The sequence below is a fragment of the Callithrix jacchus genome, chromosome 8 (genome assembly GCF_049354715.1).
Source record: "Callithrix jacchus isolate 240 chromosome 8, calJac240_pri, whole genome shotgun sequence".
NCBI classification, from domain to species: Eukaryota; Metazoa; Chordata; class Mammalia; order Primates; family Cebidae; genus Callithrix; species Callithrix jacchus.
The window spans coordinates 65,811,124-65,834,765 of record NC_133509.1 but is presented as its reverse complement, the minus strand read 5'-3'; the positions used below and the strand labels follow the sequence as shown (position 1 = coordinate 65,834,765).

Sequence of the window (23,642 nt, the reverse complement as noted above, 5' to 3'; positions counted from 1 at the left end):
AGTTGCTTTCCACTTAAATGATGTAATCCTTATAAAGTGCAGGTTATCAGTGTAGCTAGGGGCTGTGTGAAATAGTTTAAAATATGACCACTAGCCCCAAGGAATTTACCATCTAGTAAGGGATATATTAGCCACAAAAATGCACTAGGTAGTATATGGTCTCTGATGTATAAACAATGCTATCAGTGAGTTTTATTAATAAAATTGCTGTGGAAGGAGAAGACACTTTTGGCTGGGGTAGTAAATCTCCATTAAAAAAAGGCATTGCTGGCCAGGTGTGGTGGCTCATGCCTGTAATCGCAACACTTTGGGAGGCCAAGGCAAGAGGATAGCTTGAGCCCAGGAGTTTAAGACCAGCCTGGGCAACACAGTGAGAACTTGTCTCAAAAAAACAAAAAACTGGATCTTTTATTTGTCTGTGTGTGTTTATAATCATTCTTTTCTTTATTTCTTATAAAATAGGCAAGAGATATTAACATCACTCATTGTAAAGAGCAATAAAAAAAGCCACAAGATTTAGACTAGGAGAGAAGATAGGTATTCACAGCTCCCATGAGATTTATACCACATTAAATAGACTTCAATGAGATTGTGTTTTAGTCTTGGACATATCCAAAACTGGATTTTTTTTTTTTTTTTTTTTTTTTTGAGACCTGAGTTTCGCTCGTTACCCAGGCTGGAGTGCAATGACACGATCTCGGCTCACCACAACCTCCGCCTCCTGGGTTCAGGCAATTCTCCTGCCTCAGCCTCCTGAGTAGCTGGGATTACAGGCACGCGCCACCATGCCCAGCTAATTTTTTGTATTTTTAGTAGAGACGGTGTTTCACCTTGTTGACCAGGATGGTCTCGATCTCTTGACCTCATGATCCACCCACCTCGGCCTCCCAAAGTGCTGGGATTATAGGGGTAAGCCACCATGCCCGGCCATGGATCTTTTAAATTAGAAGGAATTGGTTAGACTTTAATCAGATGAACTGAAAAAAATGTTTAGGTTTGTGCTCATTTGAACTACAGTTTCTTTTAATTCAACTAGTTTATGAGTTGTTCATAAAAATAACCACATTCTTCTCTCTTGAATTTTCATTTGGTTTTTAAAGGCTGAACCAAAAAGCTTCAGGATTTTCACACAGCCTTTTGCCATTTCATAGCTACATGTTTCCTTGGTGATTCCAGTGTTCATAGTCTGCCAGGTCCACTTGGAGCTGTTGCCACTCTGCATTCCTCCTCCATTGTTGGTAATATCCTTTTCTTCTTCTTCTTCTTCTTTCTATAAAGAAAGTGACTTATTTTCTCAGGATTCTGAGTTGGCAGAAGTTACTGCACGTATTAAATCTCCATTCACTAGTGAAAGAGAAGTATCTGATAATCTTTAAGCAATGATTAAATTTTGTGTCCTCAGTCACATTGATGTTAGATTGCATTTCTTCCTTTATAAATCTGGGCTGAATTTTAGTTTCAAGATGATTTCAGAATATTGTTTAAAATGTTACTCAATACCCTTGCTATTATCTCATAAGTAATATTGAGTGTACATATGCTTCAACAAGGTTTTTTTTTTTAAAAAAAAAAAAAAACCTCCCCCCTACTCCCGCCAGTAGTGGTATAAATTTGCTATTTGCTACAGTTTTCTAAAAATTTTGGCCAGACACAGTGGCTCACGCCTGTAATCCCAGCACTTTGGGAGGCCGAGGCGGGTGGATCACGAGGTCAAGAGATCTAGACCATCCTGGTCAATGTGGTGAAACCCGTCTCTACTAAAAATACAAAAAATTAGCTGGGCATAGTGGTGCATGCCTGTAATCCCAGCTACTCAGGAGGCTGAGGCAGGAGAATTGCCTGAACTCAGGAGGCAGAGGTTACGGTGAGATGAGATCATGCCATTGCACTCCAGCCTGGGTAAACAAGAGAAAACTCTGTCTCAAAAAAAAAAAAAAAAAAAAATTATCAGCATATTCTATTTTACCGAGATTTTTTTTTTTTCTTGAGATGGAGTCTCACTCTGCTGCCAGCCTGGAGTGCAGTGGTGTGATCTCGGCTCACTGCAACCTCTGCAGTGAGGTAAGTAAGGGCCTGAAAACCCTAGTGTAGAGCCAGCGGAATGTCAGATTATGGCAAAGAGGTCAAAGGATTGTTAAGAAGAGGCTAGGAGTATAGGTAAATTTATTAACGACAGGATGATATTTTAGAAGATAATACAAGAACAAGCTGATTAAGGGCAAACAAAAAGAAAAATGTGACTAGAGGTACTTATGAAGGAGACAGGGCATTGAGAAGTAACCAAAATTTTCAGGGAGATGAGAGATACAAGGAATATGAATGGAATTATAATGCTAATTTTTAGCTGAATATTGTCTGGGAGAGACAAAGCAAAGAAATTGAGAGATAGAAGAGATGCTAATACAATGAAAACACCAATTATGGCTGAAATTTTGTTTAAGAAAGATAAAGATGGTGATACAAATCAAACAAAACCACTGAATTTTGTCTTCATATTGTTTAGGGGAGATGAAGCAAAATTGAGATGATCTGGAAGCCACATGTAACATTAATGCAGCCTCTCCTTTAAAGTTTTTTATTTCAGGTTTAAACATTTTGTTGTGGGGAAAACAAATGGGCATCTTCTTCAACCCCAACATTCTCCAGTTATTTATCTTTAGGAATTGGAAATACATTAAGTGCCTGATCTTGGATATTCATACATTCAGTTCTAGTGCATCCCATTGTCCCAGCTTGGTTATTTATGTATTTATTTACTTTTTATTATTTTTTTAGTCAGTTTTCTGGGGAATATTTATTTTTAATATATAATTCCCATGCTATAAAATTCAGCACTTTAAAAATGTATAATTTAATGGCTTTTAGTATATTAACAAGATTGTACAATACTGTCTTACTGCATGATATTGCAAAAAGGTTGTAGAACGTTGTGCAACACCACTAATTCCAGAACATTTTCATTATTTAAAAAGAAACCCTGTACCCATTAAAGTCACTCCCCTTTTCCTCCCTACCTTCAGCCCCTGGCAACCATTAATCTACTTTCTGTATCTATTGATTTGACTATCCTGGACATTTTATATAAATAGAATCACATAATGTTGTCTTTTTGTGTCTGACTTCTTTCACTTAGCATAATATTTTCAAGGTTCCTCTATGTTGTAGCATGTATGAGAATGTTATTCCTTTTTGTAACTGAACAATGTTCCATTGTATGGCTATACCACATTTTGTTTATCCATTCATCAGTCAATATAGGCATACCTTGGAGATATTGTGGACTCAGTTCCAGACCATCAAAATAAAAGGAATAACATATATTTTTGGTTTCTTCGTGTATACAAAGGTTATATTTACACTATACTGTAGTCTATTAAGTGTGCAATAGATTATGTCTAAAAATGTACATATCTAAACTTAAAAATACTTTATTGCTAAAAAATGCTAATGACCATCTGAGCCTTCAGCAAGTTGTAATTCTTTTGCTGGTGGAGGGTCTTTTTGCCTTGAAGTTAATGGCTGCTGACGTATCAAGGTAGTAGTTGTTGAAGGTTGGGGTTGCTGTGGCAATTTCTTAAAATACGACAACAATGGAGTTTGCCATATCAATTGATTCTTCATAAAAGATTTCTCTGTAGCATGTGATTCTGTTTGAGGACATTTTACCCACAGTAGAACTTCTTTCAAAACTTGAGTCATTGATCTCAAACCCTGCCACTGCTTTGTCAACCAGTTTATGTAATATTCCAAATCCTTTGTTGTCATTTCAACAATGTTTGCAGCATCTTCACAGAGTAGGTACCGTCTCAGGAACCTACTTTATTTCCTCATCCATAGTAAGCAACTCCTTATTTGTTCAAGTTTATCATGAGGTTGCAGCAATTCAGTTCTATCTTTATCTTTAGGTTCCACCTCTAAATCTTGTTCTTTTACTATTGTCACCACATATGCAGTTACTTCCTCCACTGAAGTCTTGAATCCCTCCACATCATCCATGAGAGCTGGAATCAATTTCTTTCAAACTTATGTTAATATTGACATTTTGACCCCCTCCCATGAATCACAAATGTTCTTAATGGCATCTAGAATAGTGAATCCTTTCCAGAAGATTTTCAATTGACTTTGCCAAGATCCATCAGAGGAATTATTATCTACTACAGCTCTTTTTCTTTTTTGAGACAGAGTTACTCTCCGCCACCAGGCTGGAGTGCAATGGTGTGATCTTGGCTCACTGCAACCTCCACCTCCTGGGTTCAAGTGATTCTTCTGCCGCAGCCTCCTGAGTAGCTGGTACTACAGGCACGTGCTACCACACCCAGCTAATTTTTGTATTTTTAGTAGAGATGGGGTTTCACCATGTTGGCCAGGATGGTCTCTATCTCATGACCTTGCGATCCACCCGCCTCAGCCTCCCAAAGTGCTAGCATTACAGGCATGAGCCACCACTCACAGCCAAGATATATTTCTTAAATAAGACAACTTGAACGTCAAAATGACTCCTTGATCTATGGCCTGCAGAATGGATGTTGTGTTAGCAGATGAGAAAACAACATCCATCTCCTTGTACATCTCCATCAGAGCTGTTGGGTGATGAGGTACATTGGCAACAAGCAGTAATACTTTGTAAGGAATCTTTCATTTTGAGCAGATCTCAACAGTGGGCTTAAAATGTTCAGTAAACCATGCTGTAAACAGATGTGCTGTCTTGTAGGTTTAGTTCCATTTATAAAGCACAGGCAGAGTAGATTAAGCATAATTCTTAAGGGCCCTAGAATTTATGGAATGGTCAATGAGCATTGGCTTTCACTTAAAGTTACTGGCTGCATTAGCCATTAAGAGAGTGAGGCTGTCCTCTGAAGTTTTAAAGTGAAGCATTGAGTTCTCCTCTCTAGCTATGAATATCCTAGGTGGCATCTTCTTCCAATAGAAGACTGTTGTGTCACATTGAAAGTCTATTGTTTTGTGTAGCCACCTTCATCAATAATCTTAGCTAGGTCTTCTGGATAACTTGCTGCAGCTTCTATATCAGTGCTTGTTGCTTCACCTTGCACTTTCATGTTATTGGGTCCAAGGATGGCCCTGAAGGGCCTTTCTCCATGTCCAGCTTGGGCTCCAGGCTTAGGTTCTTGGCTTCCCTTGCTCAAAGAATTAGCAGAGAGCCTTACCCCACGGTGAGTGTTACAGTTCCAAACGAGTTCGCAGACCGAGAGAGTAAGCAGCAATGCAGTTTATTGAGCAAGCTAAGATAAAGCTTCTGCAGCCTGGAAGGGGACCCAAGAGGGTTGCCGTTGTTGGTCAGGGCTGCCTGGGCTTATATCCCTAAGAAATTTCCTCCCTTTCTTGATTTTTGGCCAATGGAAGGTGTATATTTTCAATCCGCCCTCCAAATGGTGGGTTTTTGGATCCTTTTCACTTGATTGGCTTGGCAGCTGAAGACTCTTGAGTTGCTGAGTATTTGCCCCCTAGTCCTGAGTGGGGAGAGGGCTTGTGACCATGAGTCACCTAATTTCTCCTTTCTGGTGGTTGTTTGTTTCCTAGTTTTCAATTGAACTGGCAGGCAGTATCAGGATGCAGTTAAACAGTAAATTTCGGTTGCTAACCCAAACTCTGAACACAACTTCCCAATGTGGTTGAAGTACCTTCGTTGATCTTTTCCCATGCTAGGGTTCCAGAAATTTCTCCATTGACTCAAAAGATTTTATTCCCTCATTATGGTGATAGGTTCTTTCCTTAAACTTCAAAAGCCAACCTCTGCTAGCTCCCAACTTTGCTTCTGCAACTTCTTATTTCTCTTAACCTTCATGGAGTTGGAGAGAATTAGGGCCTTGTTTTGAATTAAGGGAATGTTGTGGCTGGTTTGTTTTTTCATCCAGACTACTAAAACTTTCTCCATATCAGCAATAACATCATTTTGCTTTCTTTTATTTTTTTCCTTTGAGACAGGGTCTCACGTTGTCAACCAGGCAGGAGTACAGAGGTATGATTGCAGCTCACTGCAACCTCAAATCCCTGGGCTAAAGTGGTGATCCTCCCACCTCACCCTCCTGAATAGTTGAGACTGCAGGTACACACTACCTTGCCTAATTTTTTTTTGTTCTGTATTTTTTTGTAGAGACAGCTTCTTGTCATGTTACCCAGGCTCATCTCAAACTCCTAGGCTCAAGCAATCTACCTGCCACTGTATCCCAAAGTGTTGGGATTATAGGCATGAGCCACTGCATCTGGCCTCTCTTGCTTTCTTATAATTTGTCTTCACTGGAATAGCACTTTTATTTTCCTTCAAGAACTTTTTCTTTACATTTCATAACTTGGCTGTTTGGCCCAGGAGGCCTAGCTTTCAGCCTGTCTTGCTTTTTTTTTTTTAAATTCTTTTTTTTTCTTTTTTATTGCATTTTAGGTTTTGGGGTACATGTGCAGAAAATGCAAGATAGTTGCATAGGTACACACATGGCACTGTGTTTTGCTGCCTTCCTCCCCTTCACCCACATTTGGCATTTCTCCCCAGGCTATCCCTCCCCAGCTCCCCCCCCCCCGCTGTCCCTCCCCTATCCCCGCCAATAGACCCCAGTGTTTAGTAACTCCCTTCCCTAAGGTGTCCAGGTGTTCTCATTTTTCATCACCTGCCTATGAGTGAGAATATGCAGTATTTCATTTTCTGTTCTTGTGTCAGTTTGCTGAGAATGATCTTCTCCAGATTCATCCATGTCCCTACAAATGACACGAACTCATCATTTTTGATTGCTGCATAATATTCCATGGTGTATATGTGCCACATTTTCCCAATCCAGTCTATCATCGATGGGCGTTTGGGTTGGTCCCAGGTCTTTGCTATTGTAAACAGTGCTGCAATGAACATTTGTGTGCATGTGTCCTTATAGTAGAACGATTTATAGTCCTTTGGATATATACCCAATAATGGGATTGCTGGGTCAAATGGAATTTCTATTTCTAAGGCCTTGAGGAATCGCCACACTGTCTTCCACAATGGTTGAACTAATTTACACTCCCACCAGCAGCGTAAAAGTGTTCCTATTTCTCCACATCCCCTCCAGCATCTGTTGTCTCCAGATTTTTTAATGATCGCCATTCTAACTGGCATGAGATGGTATCTCAGTGTGGCTTTGATTTGCATCTCTCTAATGACCAGTGATGATGAGCATTTTTTCATATGTTTGTTGACTTCATGTATGTCTTCTTTTGTAAAGTGTCTGTTCATATACTTTGCCCATTTTTGAATGGGCTTGTTTGTTTTTTTCCTGTAAATCTGTTTGAGTTCTTTGTAAATTCTGGATATCAGCCAGATGGGTAAACTGCAAAAATTTTTTCCCATTCTGTTGGTTGCCGATTCACTCTAGTGACTGTTTCTTTTGCCGTGCAGAAGCTGTGGAGTTTCATTAGGTCCCATTTGTCTATGGTGGCTTTTGTTGCCAATGCTTTTGGTGTTTTGGTCATGAAGTCCTTGCCACTCCTATGTCCTGAATGGTTTTGCCTAGATTTTCTTCTAGGGTTTTTATGGTGTTAGGTCTTATGTTTAAGTCTTTAATCCATCTGGAGTTAATTTTAGTGTAAGGTGTCAGTAAGCGGTCTAGTTTCTGCTTTCTGCACATTGCTAGCCAGTTTTCCCAACACCATTTATTAAACAGGGAATCCTTTCCCCCTTGCTTGTTTTTGTCAGGTTTATCAAAGATTGTATGGTTGTAAATATGTTGTGTTGCCTCTGATGCCTCTGTTCTGTTCCATTGGTCTATATTTGTGTTTTGGGACCAGTACCATGCTGTTTTGATTACTGTAGCCTTGTAGTATAGTTTGAAATCCGGTAGTGTGATGCCCCCCACTGTGTTCTTTTTGCTTAGAATTGATTTGCCTATGTGGGCTCTCTTTTGGTTCCATATGAAGTTCATGGTGGTTTTTTCCAGTTCTGTGAAGAAAGTCAATGGTAGCTTGATGGGGATAGCGTTGATTCTGTAAATTACTTTGGGCAGTATAGCCATTTTCATGATATTGATTCTTCCTAACCATGAACATGGAATGTTTCTCCATCTGTTTGTGTCCTCTCTTATTTCGTTGAGCAGTGGTTTGTAGTTTTCCTTGAAGAGGTCCCTTACGTTCCTTGTGAGTTGTATTCGTAGGTATTTTATTCTTTTTGTAGCAATTGTGAATGGCAGTTCGTTCTTGATTTGGCTTTCTTTCAGTCTGTTATTGGTGTATAGGAATGCTTGTGATTTTTGCACATTGATTTTATATCCTGAGACTTTGCTGAAGTTGCTTATCAGTTTCAGGAGTTTTTGGGCCGAGACGATGGGGTCTTCTAGGTATACTATCATGTCATCTGCAAAGAGAGATAATTTGGCTTCCTCCTTTCCTATTTGAATACCTTTATTTCTTTTTCTTGCCTGATTGCTCTGGATAGAACTTCCTGTACTATATTAAATAGGAGTGGTGAGAGAGGGCATCCTTGTCTAGTGCTGGATTTCAAAGGGAATGCTTCCAGTTTTTGCCCATTCAGTATGATATTGGCTGTTGGTTTGTCGTAAATAGCTTTTATTACTTTGAGATACATTCCATCGATACCAAGTTTATTGAGGGTTTTTAGCATAAAGGGCTGTTGAATTTCGTCAAATGCCTTCTCTGCGTCAATTGAGCTAATCATGTGGTTTTTGTTTTTGGTTCTGTTTATGTGGTGAATTATGTTTATAGACTTGCATATGTTGAACCAGCCTTGCATCCCCAGGATGAATCCTACTTGATCATGGTGGATAAGTCTTTTGATGTGCTGTGGCAATCAGCTTGCCAATATTTTATTAAAGATTTTTGCATCTATGTTCATCATGGATATTGGCCTGAAGTTTTCTTTTCTTGTTGAGTCTCTGCCGGGTTTTGGTAACAGGATGATGTTGGTCTCATAAAATGATTTGGGAAGAATTCCCTCTTTTTGGATTATTTGGAATACTTTCAGAAGGAACGGTACCAGCTCCTCTTTGTGTGTCTGGTAGAATTCGGACCTGGGCTTTTTTTGTGTGATAGGCTCTTAATTGCTGCCTCAACTTCAGACCTTGTTATTGGTCTATTCATAGTTTCAGCTTCCTCCTGGTTTAGGCTTGGGAGGACACAGGTGTCCAGGAATTTATCCATTTCTTCCAGGTTTACTAGGTTATGTGCATAGAGTTGTTTGTAATATTCGCTGATGACGGTTTAAATTTCTGTGGCATCTGTGGTGATTTCCCCTTTATCGTTTTTTATTGCATCTATTTGGTTGCTCTCTCTTTTCTTTTTTATTAATCTTGCTAGTGGTCTGTCTATTTTGTTGATCTTTTCAAAAACTCAGCTCTTGGATTTATTGATTTTTTGAAGGTTTTTTCGTGTCTCTATCTCCCTCAGTTCTGCTCTGATCTTAGTTATTTCTTGTCTTCTGCTAGGTTATGAGTTTTTTTGATCTTGCTCCTCTAGCTCTTTCAATTTTGATGATAGGGTGTCAATTTTGGATCTCTCCACTCTTCTCATATGGGCATTTATTGCTATACATTTTCTAAATGTGTCCCAGAGATTCTGGCATGTTGTGTCTTCATTCTCACTGGTTTCAAAGAACTTCTTTATTTCTGCCTTCATTTCATTGTTTATCCAGTCAACATTCATGAGCCAGTTGTTCAGTTTCCATGAAGCTGTGCGGTTCTGAGTTAGTTTCTGAGTTCTGAGTTCTAACTTGATTGCACTATGGTCTGAGAGACTGTTTGTTATGATTTCAGTTGTTTTGCATTTGCTGAGGAGTGCTTTACTTCCAATTATGTGGTCAATTTTAGAGTAGGTGTGATGTGGTGCTGAGAAGAATGTATATTCTGTGGATTTGGGGTGGAGAGTTCTGTAAATGTCTATCAGGTTTGCTTGTTCCAGGTCTGAGTTCAAGCCCTGGATATCCTTGTTGATTTTCTGTCTGGTTGATCTGTCTAATATTGACAGTGGAGTGTTAAAGTCTCCCACTATTATTGTGTGGGAGTCTAAGTCTCTTTGTAAGTCGTTAAGAACTTGCCTTATGTATCTGGGTGCTCCTGTGTTGGGTCCATATATATTTAGGATCGTTAGCTCTTCTTGTATCGATCCTTTTACCATTATGTAATGACCTTCTTTGTCTCTTTTGATCTTTGTTGCTTTAAAGTCTATTTTATCAGAGATGATAATTGCAACTCCTGCTTTTTTTTGCTCTCCATTTGCTTGGTAAATCTTCCTCCATCCCTTTATTTTGAGCCTTTGTGTATCCTTGCATGTGAGATGGGTTTCCTGGATACAGCACACTGATGGGTTTTGGATTTTTATCCAATTTGTCAGTCTGTGTCTTTTGATTGGTGCATTTAGTCCATTTACATTTAGGGTTAATATTGTTATGTGTGAATTTGATACTGCCATTTTGATGATAGCTGGCTGTTTTGTCCGTTAGTTGATGTAGATTCTTCATTTTGTTGATGCTCTTTAGCATTTAGTGTGTTTTTTGAATGGCTGGTACTGGTTGTTCCTTTCTATGTGTAGTGCCTCTTTCAGGAACTCTTGTAAAGCAGGCCTGGTGGTGACAAAATCTCTGAGTACTTGCTTGTTCGCAAAGGATTTTATTTTTCCTTCACTTCTGAAGCTCAGTTTGGCTGGATATGAAATTCTGGGTTGAAAGTTCTTTTCTTTAAGAATGTTGAATATTGGCCCCCACTCTATTCTGGCTTGCAGAGTTTTTGCGAGAGATCTGCTGTGAGTCTGATGGGCTTCCCTTTGTGGATGACCCCACCTTTCTCTCTGGCTGCCCTTAGTATTTACTCCTTCATTTAAACCCTGGTGAATCTGACGGTTATGTGCCTTGCGGTTGCTCTTCTTGCAGAATATCTTTGTGGTGTTCTCTGTATTTCCTGGATTTGAGCATTGGCCTGCCTTGCTAGGTTGGGGAAATTTTCCTGGATAATATCCTGAAGAGTATTTTCCAGCTTGGATTCATTGTCTTCATCACATTCTGGTACACCTATCAAATGTAGGTTAGGTCTCTTCACATAGTCCCACATTTCTTGGAGACTTTGTTCATTCCTTTTTGCGCTTTTTTCTCTGATCTTGGTTTCTCGTTTTATTTCATTGAGTTGATTTTCGACTTCTGATATTCTTTCTTCTGCTTGGTCAATTCGGCTGTTGAAACTTGTGCATGCTTTGCAAAGTTCTCATGTTGTGTTTTTCAGCTCCTTCAATTCATTCATATTCCTACGTTATCCATTCTTTTTATCATTTCCTCGAATCCTTTTTCAAGGTTCTTAGTTTCTTTGCAGTGATTTAAACATATTCTTTTAGCTCACAGAAGTTTCTCATTACCCACCTTCTGAAGTCTAATTCCATCATTTCATCACAGTCATTCTCTGTCCAGCTTTGTTCCCTTGCTGGTGAGGGGTTTTGGTCCTTTGTAGGAGTCGAGGTGTTCTGGTTTCGGGTGTTTTCCTCCTTTTTGCGCTGGTTTCTTCCCATCTTGGTGGATTTATCCACCTGTCGTCTGAGTAGTTGCTGACTTTTCGATTGGGTCTCTGAGTGGATGCCCAGATTGTTTATGATGATGTATTTCTGTTACTTGGTTTTCCTTCTACCAGTCTAGCCCCTCCGCTGTATGACTGCTGAGGTCCACTCCAGGCCCTGCTTGTCTGGGGTACACCTGTAGCAGCTGCGGAACAGTGAGGGATGCTACCAGTTTCTTTTTCTGCTATCTTTGTCCCAGAATGATGCCCGCCAAATGTCAGTCTGATCAGTCCTTTTTGTGATGACTTTTTTGATATACAGGGGTCAGGGAGCTGCTTGAGGAGACAGTCTGTACTTTATAGGAGCTCATGTGCTGAGCTGTGAGCTCCATTGTTCATTCAGGGCTGTTAGGCAGGTACGTTTAAGTCTGCTGCAGCAGAACTCATAAAACCCCTTTTTTTCCTCAGATGCTCTGTCTCGGGGGGTTCTGGCTTTCTTTATGAGTGTCCGTTGCACTGTCCTGCCCAGCTAGGAGGCAGTCTAGTCACTATTTGCCTGCCGAGGCTCTGCCCTGCTGGCGTGGGGTCCGCCCTGTTGCTGCGGGCTCTACCCTGCTGCCAGCTCTGCCCTGCTGCCGCAGTCTTCGCCCTGCTGCCACAGGCTCCACCCTGCGGCGGAGTCTTTCTGTTATGGCAGGTTGCCTCAGCAACGGCAGGCTGCGTCAGCAATGGGAGTGTACCTCAGTAGGGACAGATTGCCTCGGTAATGGCGGACACCCCTTCCCCACCGAGCTGCACCATCCTGGGTTCCGCTGTGCCTGCAGTGAAACTCTCCACATGGAGCGTTTTGATCACCATTTTGTTTGTCCTTGTGGGGGTGAAACCCACTGAGCCTGCTCCCTGCCTCAGAGCGCCTTTTTTTTTTTTTTTTTTAAGTTGAGTGGTTGACTCTCTCATAGGTATTTCAGTTGCCTGCTGTTAGGGCACTGGGATCTGTGTGATTTCTCATGCAGTGACCCACTACACTGGCTCAAACACCACTTCCCAGGAATCTCCTGGTCTGGCTCACTGTCCATGTCCCGTTTTATCAGATGGATATGCTAATCTGCCCTCCCAAGTCTCAGATTGCCGGTTTAACAGGGCACCTGGACCAATGCATTTTGTGAGGCGTGTTGTGGAGTGCCGCTGCGCTGTGGCCTCGGCTGATGCAGCCGCACCAGCCAAAACAGCTGTGTTGGCGTCCCGTGTCTCTCCTACACCTGGGAATTTCCCCGTTCTGTGGGCAACAAAAATCCCTCTGGAAATGCGGCTTTGACTCACCCTCTGCGAGTTAACTGAGAGCTGCAATCATGGGTTGTTCTTACCGTGCCATCTTGAATCTCAGAACCCTGTCTTGCTTTTGATATGCCTTCCTTACTAACCCTAATTTATTTCTAGTTTTTGGTTTAAAGTGAGAGATATGTGACTCATCCTTTGACTTGAACACTTACAGCCCATTGCAAGGTTATTAATAGGCCTAATTTCAATATCATGTGTGCAGGGAACAGTGAGGCAAAAGAAAAGGTAGAAAGATGTGGGAATGGCTGTTTGGTGGAGCAGTCAGAACACATACAAAATTTATTCAGTTTGCCATCTTCTGTGGGTACAGTTTGTGATGCTCCAAAACAATTATGATAGTAACATCAAAGATTAGTGATAACATATCACCGTAACTGATAAAATAAATTTTAAAATGTTTAAAATATTGTGAGAATGGCCTAATTGTGATACAGAGACACAAAGTAAGCACATGCTGAGAAAATGGTGCCACTAGACTTGCTTAACACAGTTGCTACAACCTTCAATTTGTAAAAAAAAAAAAAAAATGCAGTATCTGTGAAGCACAATAAGGTGAAGTACAATAAAATGAGGTATGCCTGCAGACATTTGCATAGTTTCCACTTTTTGGAGTAATTCTGCTATGAATATTCAAGGTCAAGTTTTTGTTTGAATACATATTTTGAATTCTCTTGGGTATATAACTAGAAGTAGAGTTGCTGGGTTATATGGTAACTGTATGTTTAACTTCTTCTTAAACTGCCAAAATGTTTTCCAAAACAGCTGCATCATTTTATACTTTTGCTAGTAGTACATGAGAATTCCAGTTTCTCCATTTCCTCACCAACACTTATTTATTTTCCAGTTTTGAAAAATTATAGCCATCATAGTGGGTGTTAAGTGGTATCTCACTGTGGTTTTGCTATGCAGTTGTTTCCTTAATGACTAACAAAGTTGAAAACATTTTAATGTGCTTATTGCCCATTTGATATATATTCTTTGGAGAGATGTTCATTCAAGTCTTCTGCCCATTTTTAAATTGAGTTTATTGTTGCTTATAAGAGTTCTTTGGGGCTGGACATGGTGGTTCATGCCTAAAATCTCAACACTTCAGATGGCCAAAGCAGAAGGATCACTTAAGGCCTGGAGTTTGAGACCAGCCTGAGCAACATAGACTCCATCTCTACAAAATTAAAAATAAAAAACCTAGCCAGATGTAGCAGGATGCACCTGTAGTCCCAGCTATTCAGGAGGCTCAACTGGGAGAATCCTTTGAGCCCAGGAGTTTGAGGCTGTAGTGAGTTATGATTGCACTACTATACTACAGCCTGGGTGGCAGAATGAGACCCTATCTCTTAATTAATAAATAAATAAATAAATAAATAGAGTTCTCTCAGGCTGGGTGTTGTAGCTCACACCTGTAATCCCAGCATTTGGGAGGCTGAGGAGGACAGATCACTTGAGGTCAGGAGTTTTAGACCAGCCTGGTCAACAGGGTGAAACCCCATGTCTACTAAAAATACAAAAATTAGCTGGGCATGGTGGCAGGTGCCTGAAATCCAGCTACGTGGGAGGCTGAGGCAGGAGAATGGCTTGAATTCAAGAGGCAGAGGTTGTGGTGAGTGAGCTAAGATCGTGCCACTGTACTGCAGCCTGGGTGACAGAACAAAAAAAAAAAGGGGGGGGGTTATTTCTATATTCTCGATATTAGACTCATCTAATAAATATTGAAAATATTTTATTCTGTTTTATGGGTTATCTTTTAATTTTTTTGATAATGTCCTTTGAATTACAAAGGTTTTGAATTTTGATGAAGTCAAATTTACCGTTTTTTTTCCCTCTGTAGTTGCTTTTGATTTAGGTGTTATATTTAAGAACCCAGCAGCATGTTTAATAGCTCTCTTCTTGCTCTAAGTATACCCACAGACACTAAAACCTCCTAATAAATCTCTAATTCCAGTCAAAGAAGCAAGGATAGGCAATTAGAGGCCCCTGGCCATGTGGATGAGTAAATCCTGACTTATTTTACCCTCACTTAACCATGGCCAGTGCCATCATTTGGTTTCTCCCTAAAGGAAATCTGCCAGCAATTTTAGTTGCCATTTTGTATACTTACTCAACAAGTTTACATTGAGCACTTACTATGTGTCAAATACCTTTCCAAAGGAGGAAAAATTGCATCAGGAAATTACAAAGAGAACACTTTAAAAAATGTTTTGCCCTTTTTCTTTTTGTAAAAAAAAGCAATATAACAATTACAAAAATTGAAAAGATAAAAAAGCTACTAATCTCATGGTTCAAATACAATTATTTCATTTTGATTTATTCTCTTATAATTGTTCATAACCATATACATGTTTTAATATTAGCATAAAGGAATTTAATATTTTGCTTTTTAAAAACTTAATATTTTATTGTATATTAAAAAAATGTCTTTCTTGATTTTGGCTTCAGACAATATAAGGGAAAGGAAGCAGACAGCAGGAGAAAATGTGTAAGTCAATAAAATATTATTAAGATAAGCAAGTATGTTTTATAAGTAGATTTGTGCTCTGGTCTGTGAATGCTTGTAGGCTGGCAAATTGAATTCCAGAGTATATAATTTTATTCCATATTATTAACATTTTTCTTTTTCTTCCTGATCTATGACTCTGGCTCCAGTGATTACCTTAACCACATTTAATTTCTAGCTATTGTTCATGCTGGCCAGTTAAATATTTGCATCTAGATAAGGTTTTCTCCTTTAAGTTTGTAGCTAAACAACAAGTTTGATATATTAACTAATTTTTTTTTTTTTTTTTTAGAAACAGGATTTCACTGTGTTGGCCAGACTGGTCTCGAACTCCTGACCTCATAATCCACCCTCCTCGGCTTCCTAAAGTGTTGAGATTACAAGCGTGAGCCACTGCACCTGGCCTATATGAACTAATTTTTATTAGAATTTGCTTAAGAATAAGATGTCCCGAAGAAGATAATAATAGATCTATGATACATGAACATAGTAACTGATAATTTCTATAGGTATTTTTATAATATGTATATAGTTATATATAAAATAATTCAGCAAGAAAACTATTTATCAACTATGTAGCGCCATTTTGCTGGGTAAGTTCAATTTCTTGAATTAGACAAATAATCCTAAATTATGAATCTTATTACAAATTATTTAGGTCTTAATGTTATCTTGTGTGATTAATAGTCTGACATTTACCTTTTAAGTGGATGATCATCCATCATTAGTTTTCATAACAAATATATCTCCAACTGGTGAATAGCATTTCTGTCAGTATGGCGGGGGGGCTTATATGCTACTCCTAAAGAATGAAGCAACCCTAAATGAAAGCACTAACTGACTTTCTTAAGTTACCTATTAGCATGTAAACAGGCAACTTTACTAAAGAGCTTGCAGCTGAAGTTGAGGGTTTGTGTAATATTTAATTTAACATGGCTCTCCTCCTCAGTTCTAGCTCTGGCTTGACCTATCCCATTCTCTGGGTTTTGGCTCATTTTTAGAACTGAGCTGGAAGGTCATTAACTTTTGCTTCTTCACCTTGATAGATTAACTTTGTGATTAATTTGGTTTATGATAGTGTTTCCTGTGGTTCCCATCAGGGACTTTCTGGCAGGGGAACATGGACAAGCAGACCAAGGACTTGCTTTTAATTCCTTTTAGCCTCACTTTTATTGATTCCCCACAAATACCTCCTCCTTCCCACTTGTTAAAGTCTGCTATGGATCCCATTATCTAGAGCCTGCTGTCCCTGGCCACTGCAGGTGTGTTGCTGCTTGACCCTCCCCCTCTCCGTTGGAACCTTCCTGTCCTGCTGCTCAGTCTTTCAGGGTCACATCCTTCCTGCCTACCAAGGTGAAAACTATATTAAAACAATAGCCAGAGGAGATACACGGGGTTTTCTCTCCCACCCCAGGTTACAGCATCTTAACACTGACTTCCTGAAGTCTCTATCCCTTTTTTATGAAAACCAGAAGAATGATTTTCCTAAAATCAGAGGATAAAAAAGACAAACAACAACAAAAAGATAAAATCAGAGGATAACCCCTAAAAGACCCCCTAATACAACATGCTCATTTTCCATGGGAAGAAAACACAGCCCAAAGAGTTTAAGTGGCTTTCTTATAAAATATTACAGCAAGTTTGGAACAAAACCATAAAGTTTACGCACATGTAAAGCACTGTATTTCTTTATCTGATCAGAGAATGAGGATTTGGAAGGGACCTTTGGAGTCCTTACTAGGACGAACACAATTGCAGTCATTTCTACTGTAAAATGTTATCAAATACATAGTTGCAGATCTACCTTTGTTAAGTATTCCTGCTTAGAAATGCAGTCCTGAGTTTAACAGCTTCCTTCCAGGTTAAACTTGCTAAAAACTGTAGCAAGATCTTACCTGCCATCATAGGTGAAGATCTTGCTACTGTTTTTAAGTACTTCTTGAACTGAATATTTATAGTGGTAGTTTGCTACTGTGGGAAATCCTACCCATTGCCAAAAGTTCTCATGAGAAATTTGTGCTAAAAGCTGTCACAGATTACAGCAAGCTCAGCAGAATATTGACAAGTAATGCTTGATAGACCACAATGTGGAAAGCTGTATCACAAAGGGCCACAGATCTTTTGTTAGAGTAGGGTATCACTGTCATCTCAGGCTTCAGATCACATTGAAATCAACAGAGTGGAAGCTGTGCCCAACCCATGAGTTTTGTGACATGAGCTTGCCAAATGTAAACCCTAGTCTCCTCAGTGGTTCCATCGACAATGAGCAACCTGGCATGACTGGAGTAGATCACTAATAAAAAACTTCCAGAGCTGCATTTTCCAAAGTCTGATCCCAGGACATTAGTTCTAAAAGTTATTAATATGCATTCTTTTTGTTTGTTTGTTTGCTTGAGACAGAGTCTCGCTCTGTCACCCAGTCTGAAGTGCAGTGGTGCAATCTGGGCTCACTGCAACCTCTACCTCCCTGATTCAAGCGATTCTCCTGCCTCAGCCTCCTGAGTAGCTGGGACTACAGATGCATGCTAACACACCTGGCTAATTTTTGTATTTTTAGTAGAGATGGGGTTTCACCATGTTGGCCAGGATGGTCTCAAACTCCTGACCTCAGATGATCTACCCACCTCAGCCTCCCAAAGTGCTGAGATTACAGGCATGAGCCTCTGCACCTGGCCAATATCCATTCCTTTTTTTTTTTTTAAAGATATTGTATTCCAAATAAATTTGTGAACCATTGCATCAAATGCAGCCCACAAATATACATACTGACTCTCTAAGAAATGGCTGTAATATATTAATATATAGTACTTCTCAAAATTATTTAAGAATGTCTTTTTCAAAGGAACTCCTATTAACCTCTTGAGGGGTACAATCAAGAGGAGGGCCCTAGAGTTCCATGGGAACAATAGAATTCTATTGTTGGAGCAATATTGTTCTACCGTCATTGAATTTTACAATTTCAGAAATAGAAGTAATCTATCATTTTCAGTTTCCCAAATGTATGCTATTTGGAATCTAAAATCATCAAACTGGTTATATTTGAACAATAAATTGCAGCAGGATATCACAAAGCAAATTAAATGGGTAACCACTGGATTGCTTCATTGTTTTTACATATACCATTAAAATACCAACTGTTATACTTCTAAGAATGTTTAATTTATTGGTGAGAAAATGTTTCTGTTATACAAAGCCTAGAAAATGCAGTATAATGCTTTATAGTGATTAGTATAAAATAAGTAAGAAGTATATCAAATTCTCCATTCCTTCTTCAAATATCTGATGAGCATATTCCGTATGTTCATCAGATATTTGTGATGCATTCACAAGCTAAAGTTGGGAGTGGGGAGTTAAGTGCTTAATAATTCTAGCTATCATTTCACAGTGGAAAACATGCTAGTTATATATTATATCTCAAATCCTCAGAACACCTCAGGGAAGGAGATGGTATTCTCATGTTATAAGTGAGGAAGTTGGGCTTCAGAATATGAAGTAATTTTCCCTAGGTCATGCTTACTAAGTGGTGTAATTTGAATGTAAGTCACCAATTCCAAAGCTATGTTCTTTCTGCTACCCATAATACAGATTCTTTTTTGCGACTCAAAATTTCAATTTAAAATTAAACAAAGTATAATTAAAGTATAATAGTAGTTGAACAGTGGGACACATTTCCATTTGGTTAAGATAATAACCCTGGTGTTTGTGCTGCTCTTGTTTTTTCTCATTTTTTTCTCTTTCATTATGTCAGTTGTCAGCACCAGGTGGAAAAATTTGGATTCTACTTCTCTAGCTCTGACCCCTCTTCTCTAGCTCTGACCCCTCTTCACTAGCTCTGACCCCGCTTCACTAGCTCTGACCCCGCTTCACTAGCTCTGACCCCGCTTCTAAGCTGTAGTCCCTCATTTCTCCTTGGATGCCTTACTGTCACCTCAAATGTGAGGTGACACATTTAAGGTGACAGTAAGGCATCCAAGGAGAAATTAAATAATTTAATTTAAAATTAAACACATTATTTCCCCCTCCAACTTCTACCTTCTAAATTCATTCTTAGTCACTTAGCTTAAAGTCTGGAGCCATCTTTGAATCTTTTGTAAAACTAGTGGTTGGACTCAATGATACATAATATCCCTTCTAACTCTGAAATTCTAATGTTGTTATTCTTGTACCACATACTCAAGCAAAATGAATTTCTTTCTCTGCTTTAAGCCCGCTAAAACTATTTTCCAGAGTTTTTTCCATATCTAATGGCATATATCCTCCTCATCCATCCTTATGTGTCCTTCAAAGCCCACTTTAAATGTCATCTCTTTCTTTAAACCCTTCATGAGCCTCCCAACTGTACTTCACAGTAATTGTTCTCTCCTTCAGAATCCTGTAATAGTTTTGTTCCTTTTTTAGGGTACTTTGCAATACCCTATATACATGCATACAATATATATCTTGCATATTATTCTTTACCTATGCATATATACTGTATACATACACACCATATATATACATACATATGATAGACACACACTATATATATATATGATACATGTTTTGGGTACTACAAATAATATATACAACAAATATATATGATATATAACATATACTGTGTGTATATATAAGATTTTATAAAAATTAATATATAATAAATATAATATGTAACTAAGCTATATATTAGATGTATGTATGTGTATATAGGGTGATGTAGAAAATATATAATATATAACTAATGTATATAGTGTGTGTGTATTTAATCTATATAAAGTGAGTTAAGGGGGATGCTTGGCATGGGATGATTGGGTCTGAGCAGGGTGGGTAGGGTTTATAAGCTAGGCATGATCACAGGGTATGGGAGGGATGGTAAGGAAAGAAAGATGAGAGTGGGGCTTGAGATGGCTAATTTGGGGCTTTGAGAACCTTAGTGGGGTAAGGGCAGTATCTTCCAAAGGAAGAGATGGCACCTATGGGTGATTGCTCACATACAGCAGGGTTATTCAAAAAAGTAAGTATCTCAAGGATAATGGGAGCCAGGCTTCTCTCTGTAGGAGAAAGTAGTTATAAATGTGGAAGAGCAGAAACTAGAATGAACTGTATAATGCTGGATTGGAGGTTTTACTATGAACACATGATTTTTCAATATCTATTGTTAGACAAATATAGCTATAAATATGTAAGGATACATATAAAGATGTACTGTGTATGTGTATGAATGTATAAAAATATTTCCCAACTACATCCACTGAGACAGCCTGGGCTATGGATACCTTAATAGCAGTGAGCATACCTAGTCTGAATACCATTTTCCACTATAAGGAATCAGGGCTCTGCATAAATGGCTACATCCAAGGCTGGAGCAGGATAAGCCTGAAACATCTAATTGTGCTAGTAACTAGGGGAGTGCTGAAAGAATGATGGGGATGTATCAAAAGGGCACAGAATAGTAATCTGTTAATGTTGAATCTGGACAATGTGTATATGGTATTTAAAGCTCTTATAATTATTCTATATTTTAAAAATATTTTACAATAAAATGTTTACAAAATTTAAAGCCAGTACAGCAGCTCACACCTGTAATCCCAGCACTTTGGAGTCTGAGGCAGGTGGATAGTTTGGGCCCAGGAGTTCAAGACCAGCCTGGGCAGCATGTCAAAACCTTGTCTCTATAAAAACAAAGATACAAAAAAAATTAGTCAGGCACAGTAGTGCACCCATTGTCTCTGCTACTTGAGAGGCTGAGGTGGGAGAATCACCTGAGCCCAGGAGGTTGAGGCCACAGTGAACCATGATCAGACCACTGCACTCCAGCCTGGGTGACAGAGTGAGACCTTGTCTTCTTTTATATATATATATATGCTGCCAAAGCAGCACGAGACCATATATATATATATATATACATATAATTGCACTTTAGGTTCTGGGGTACATGTGCAGACATGCAGGATTGTTGCATAAGTACATACATGGCAAGGTGGTTTGCTTCCTTCATCCCCATCACCTATATCTGGCATTCTCCCCATGTTATCCCTCCTCAACTCCCTACTCCCTGCTGTCCCTCCCCTAGTCCTCCCTAACAGACCCCAGTGTGAAAAATACAGAACGCTCCACAAATTTGCATGTCATCCTTGAGCAGGGGCCATGCTAATCTTTTCCGTATTGTTCCAATTTTAGTATATGTGCTGTTGAAGTGAGCACGAGACCTTGTCTTCTTGTCTCAAACACACACACACACACACACACATGCACACAAGCACACACAAAACACAGAAGCTAGAATGAATGTGAGACCATGTCTTCTTGTCTCAACAAAAAAATTTACACACACATCACAGAAACTAGAATGAATGAGACTCCTACCCACCAAACTTGGGATAATTCAGCATCAAAATAAATAATGATAGAGACAGAATATTGGCTGGGTGCAGTGGTGTGCATACCTGTAGTCCAAGCTACTTACTTGGGAGGCTGAGGCAGAAGGATTGCATGAGCCCAGAAGGTCAAGCCTGTAGTGTGCACCATGATTGCACTATCGACATATGAATAGCCACTTAGTCCAGCCTGGGCAACAAAGGAGGCCCTATCTTAAGAAAAACAAAAAAAAGAGAAAAGAGAGAAAGAAAGAGATTATAATTCATTTAACAAAATAAAAACCTGTGTATCCATACTAATATAAATACATTAATTGAAGATTTGATGAGAACAAGATATTTACAAATATCTTGAAAGGAGAGTTTGAGTCTCCCTCACAAAATACTTATTAATTTACAAAGGGGAAAAAGAAGTAACTACACTGGAGAAGCCTAGCAGGCACTACTTTATTAAACATCAGTAATGAGAGAAGTTAAAATTGTGCCACCTGATAGGGTGCAACAAGAAGAAAGCAGCAACATTTCTGGAGTCCTGTCATACCTAGCTGAATGTAATCATGAGTAAATATCAGACAGACCCAAAGTGAAGGCCATTCTACAAAAATAACTGGCCAGGAATCTTTTAAAGTGTCAATAATATGAAAGTCAAGGCAAGACTAAGAGTTCACGTTCCAGCTTGAAGAGTGGGAAAGATACATGGTAAGTAAATACAATGCTTGATTCTGAACAGAATCTTTTACCATAAAGAACATTATTGGGACAATTGGCAAAACGCTGAGTTACATAAATGTTTTGATTTTGGTGGTTATAATGTGATTATGTAAAAGGTGCTTAGGGACAATGTGGCTTGGGGTCAGCAATTTAAATCTCAATTCTGGGAAAAAAGGTCTTTGTATTATACTTGCAACCTTTTTGTAAGCTGGAGATTGATTCAAAATAAAACTTGAAAAATGACATTCAAAACGCTGAGTGTAGTGGGAAAACGCATATGACCCGAGCTAAGAAGCTGTTAGTCTCAGTTCTGCCACTGACTTCGTATGTGACCTTGAGCAAGTCACTTTACCTCAGTCCTCAGAATCAAGGCTCTCTAGGGTCCCTTCCACGTCTAACACTACAGCATCTACACCCACAGCACTGGCCCCGCCTGAATTTCTCCAGGTCCTTTAGATGTCCCGGAGCTGCACCCAAGGACTCTGACTTGCGATAAAAACAGACAAAAATAGCTGTGGCCGGAATCGCCGGACTGAAAAACCGCTGTCCTAATCCTAACTTGGGCCGCTGTCTCCATCGTTCTATCGACGGTGAAGCAGTTACGCCTGCCAGAGTGGGCGCTCGATGGCTCGGCGGCCAGCTGGTGGGACGTAGGACAAGCGGCGTGGCGCAGGGCGCGCTCCCAATCGCTGGCTCCCACCGTGCTAGCTGCCGCGAGCTTTCCGGCCACGCCCCGCGAGCGCCCCTCCCACCTCACTGCCTCGCTGTCGCCGCCGCAGGCAAATGCGACTCTGCTGGGGTTCGCGGAGCAGCCGGTAGGGTGGCGGAACCCCGACGGGCGCTGAGCTGAGGAGGACCCCCTCCCTCCCCCAAAGGCAAGCAGTCGGGTGTCCGCGGAGCGGGGGCAGCTCCGGGCGCGAGGGGGCGGTATCTGGACTGCCTGTTGGCTGGGAGGGAGGACGTACCAGGGCCAGCAATGTGAGTTGAGCGCTCTGGGATCCCGAGGGTGGTCGCGGCAGCGATATAATCGCGAAAGAAGCCGGTGGGGGATATCGAGCGCCTAGGTATCCTGACCCGAAAGGCCGGACCCCGCCTACGAGGGGCTGACTGGGGCGCGGGTTCAGCGGATGGGCAGTGCGGTCCGTCCTTCTTCCTGGGCTCCGGGAGAGTCTGGCTTCACCTAAGCACAACAGGTAGGCGTGGACTCCAGCCAGCGGGAGCCCGGGACGCCCGGCGTGTGGGGAAGGTCAGGAGGTCGGAGCCCGCCTAGCCCGCGCGCCCCTC

The 23,642-nt window shown here is 40.1% G+C and overlaps 1 protein-coding gene, 1 long non-coding RNA gene and 1 other non-coding gene across 53 annotated transcripts in view; 1 reads left to right on the top strand and 2 right to left on the bottom strand.

The window, feature by feature from the left end:
- Window positions 1–1,140: 1,140 nt before the first annotated feature.
- Window positions 1,141–23,530, bottom strand: LOC144577382 (uncharacterized). 2 transcript variants are annotated; one of them, XR_013521132.1, is made up of 3 exons: window positions 23,324–23,530; window positions 21,737–21,856; window positions 1,141–1,270 (listed from the first exon to the last, which is right to left on the bottom strand). It is a non-coding gene; the product is annotated as an uncharacterized LOC144577382 (long non-coding RNA). The 2 variants fall into 2 exon arrangements; XR_013521131.1 differs by lacking the exon at window positions 1,141–1,270 and adding an exon at window positions 20,830–20,942.
- On the bottom strand, window positions 21,368–21,474 carry LOC118145254 (U6 spliceosomal RNA). The gene has a single exon (XR_004730382.1). It is a non-coding gene; the product is annotated as a U6 spliceosomal RNA (small nuclear RNA).
- The window catches only part of HEATR5A (HEAT repeat containing 5A), a 137,026-nt gene continuing 136,529 nt past the window's right edge, over window positions 23,146–23,642 (top strand). For 37 of the 50 annotated variants that reach the window (XR_013521129.1, XR_013521128.1, XR_013521127.1 and 34 more), the window contains exon 1: window positions 23,146–23,233. The gene's annotated coding sequence lies outside the window, so the exon portion shown is untranslated. Of the gene's footprint in view, window positions 23,552–23,642 lie in introns of all 50 variants that reach the window. The other 13 variants (XM_078334712.1, XM_078334709.1, XM_078334706.1 and 10 more) reach the window with 1 other exon arrangement.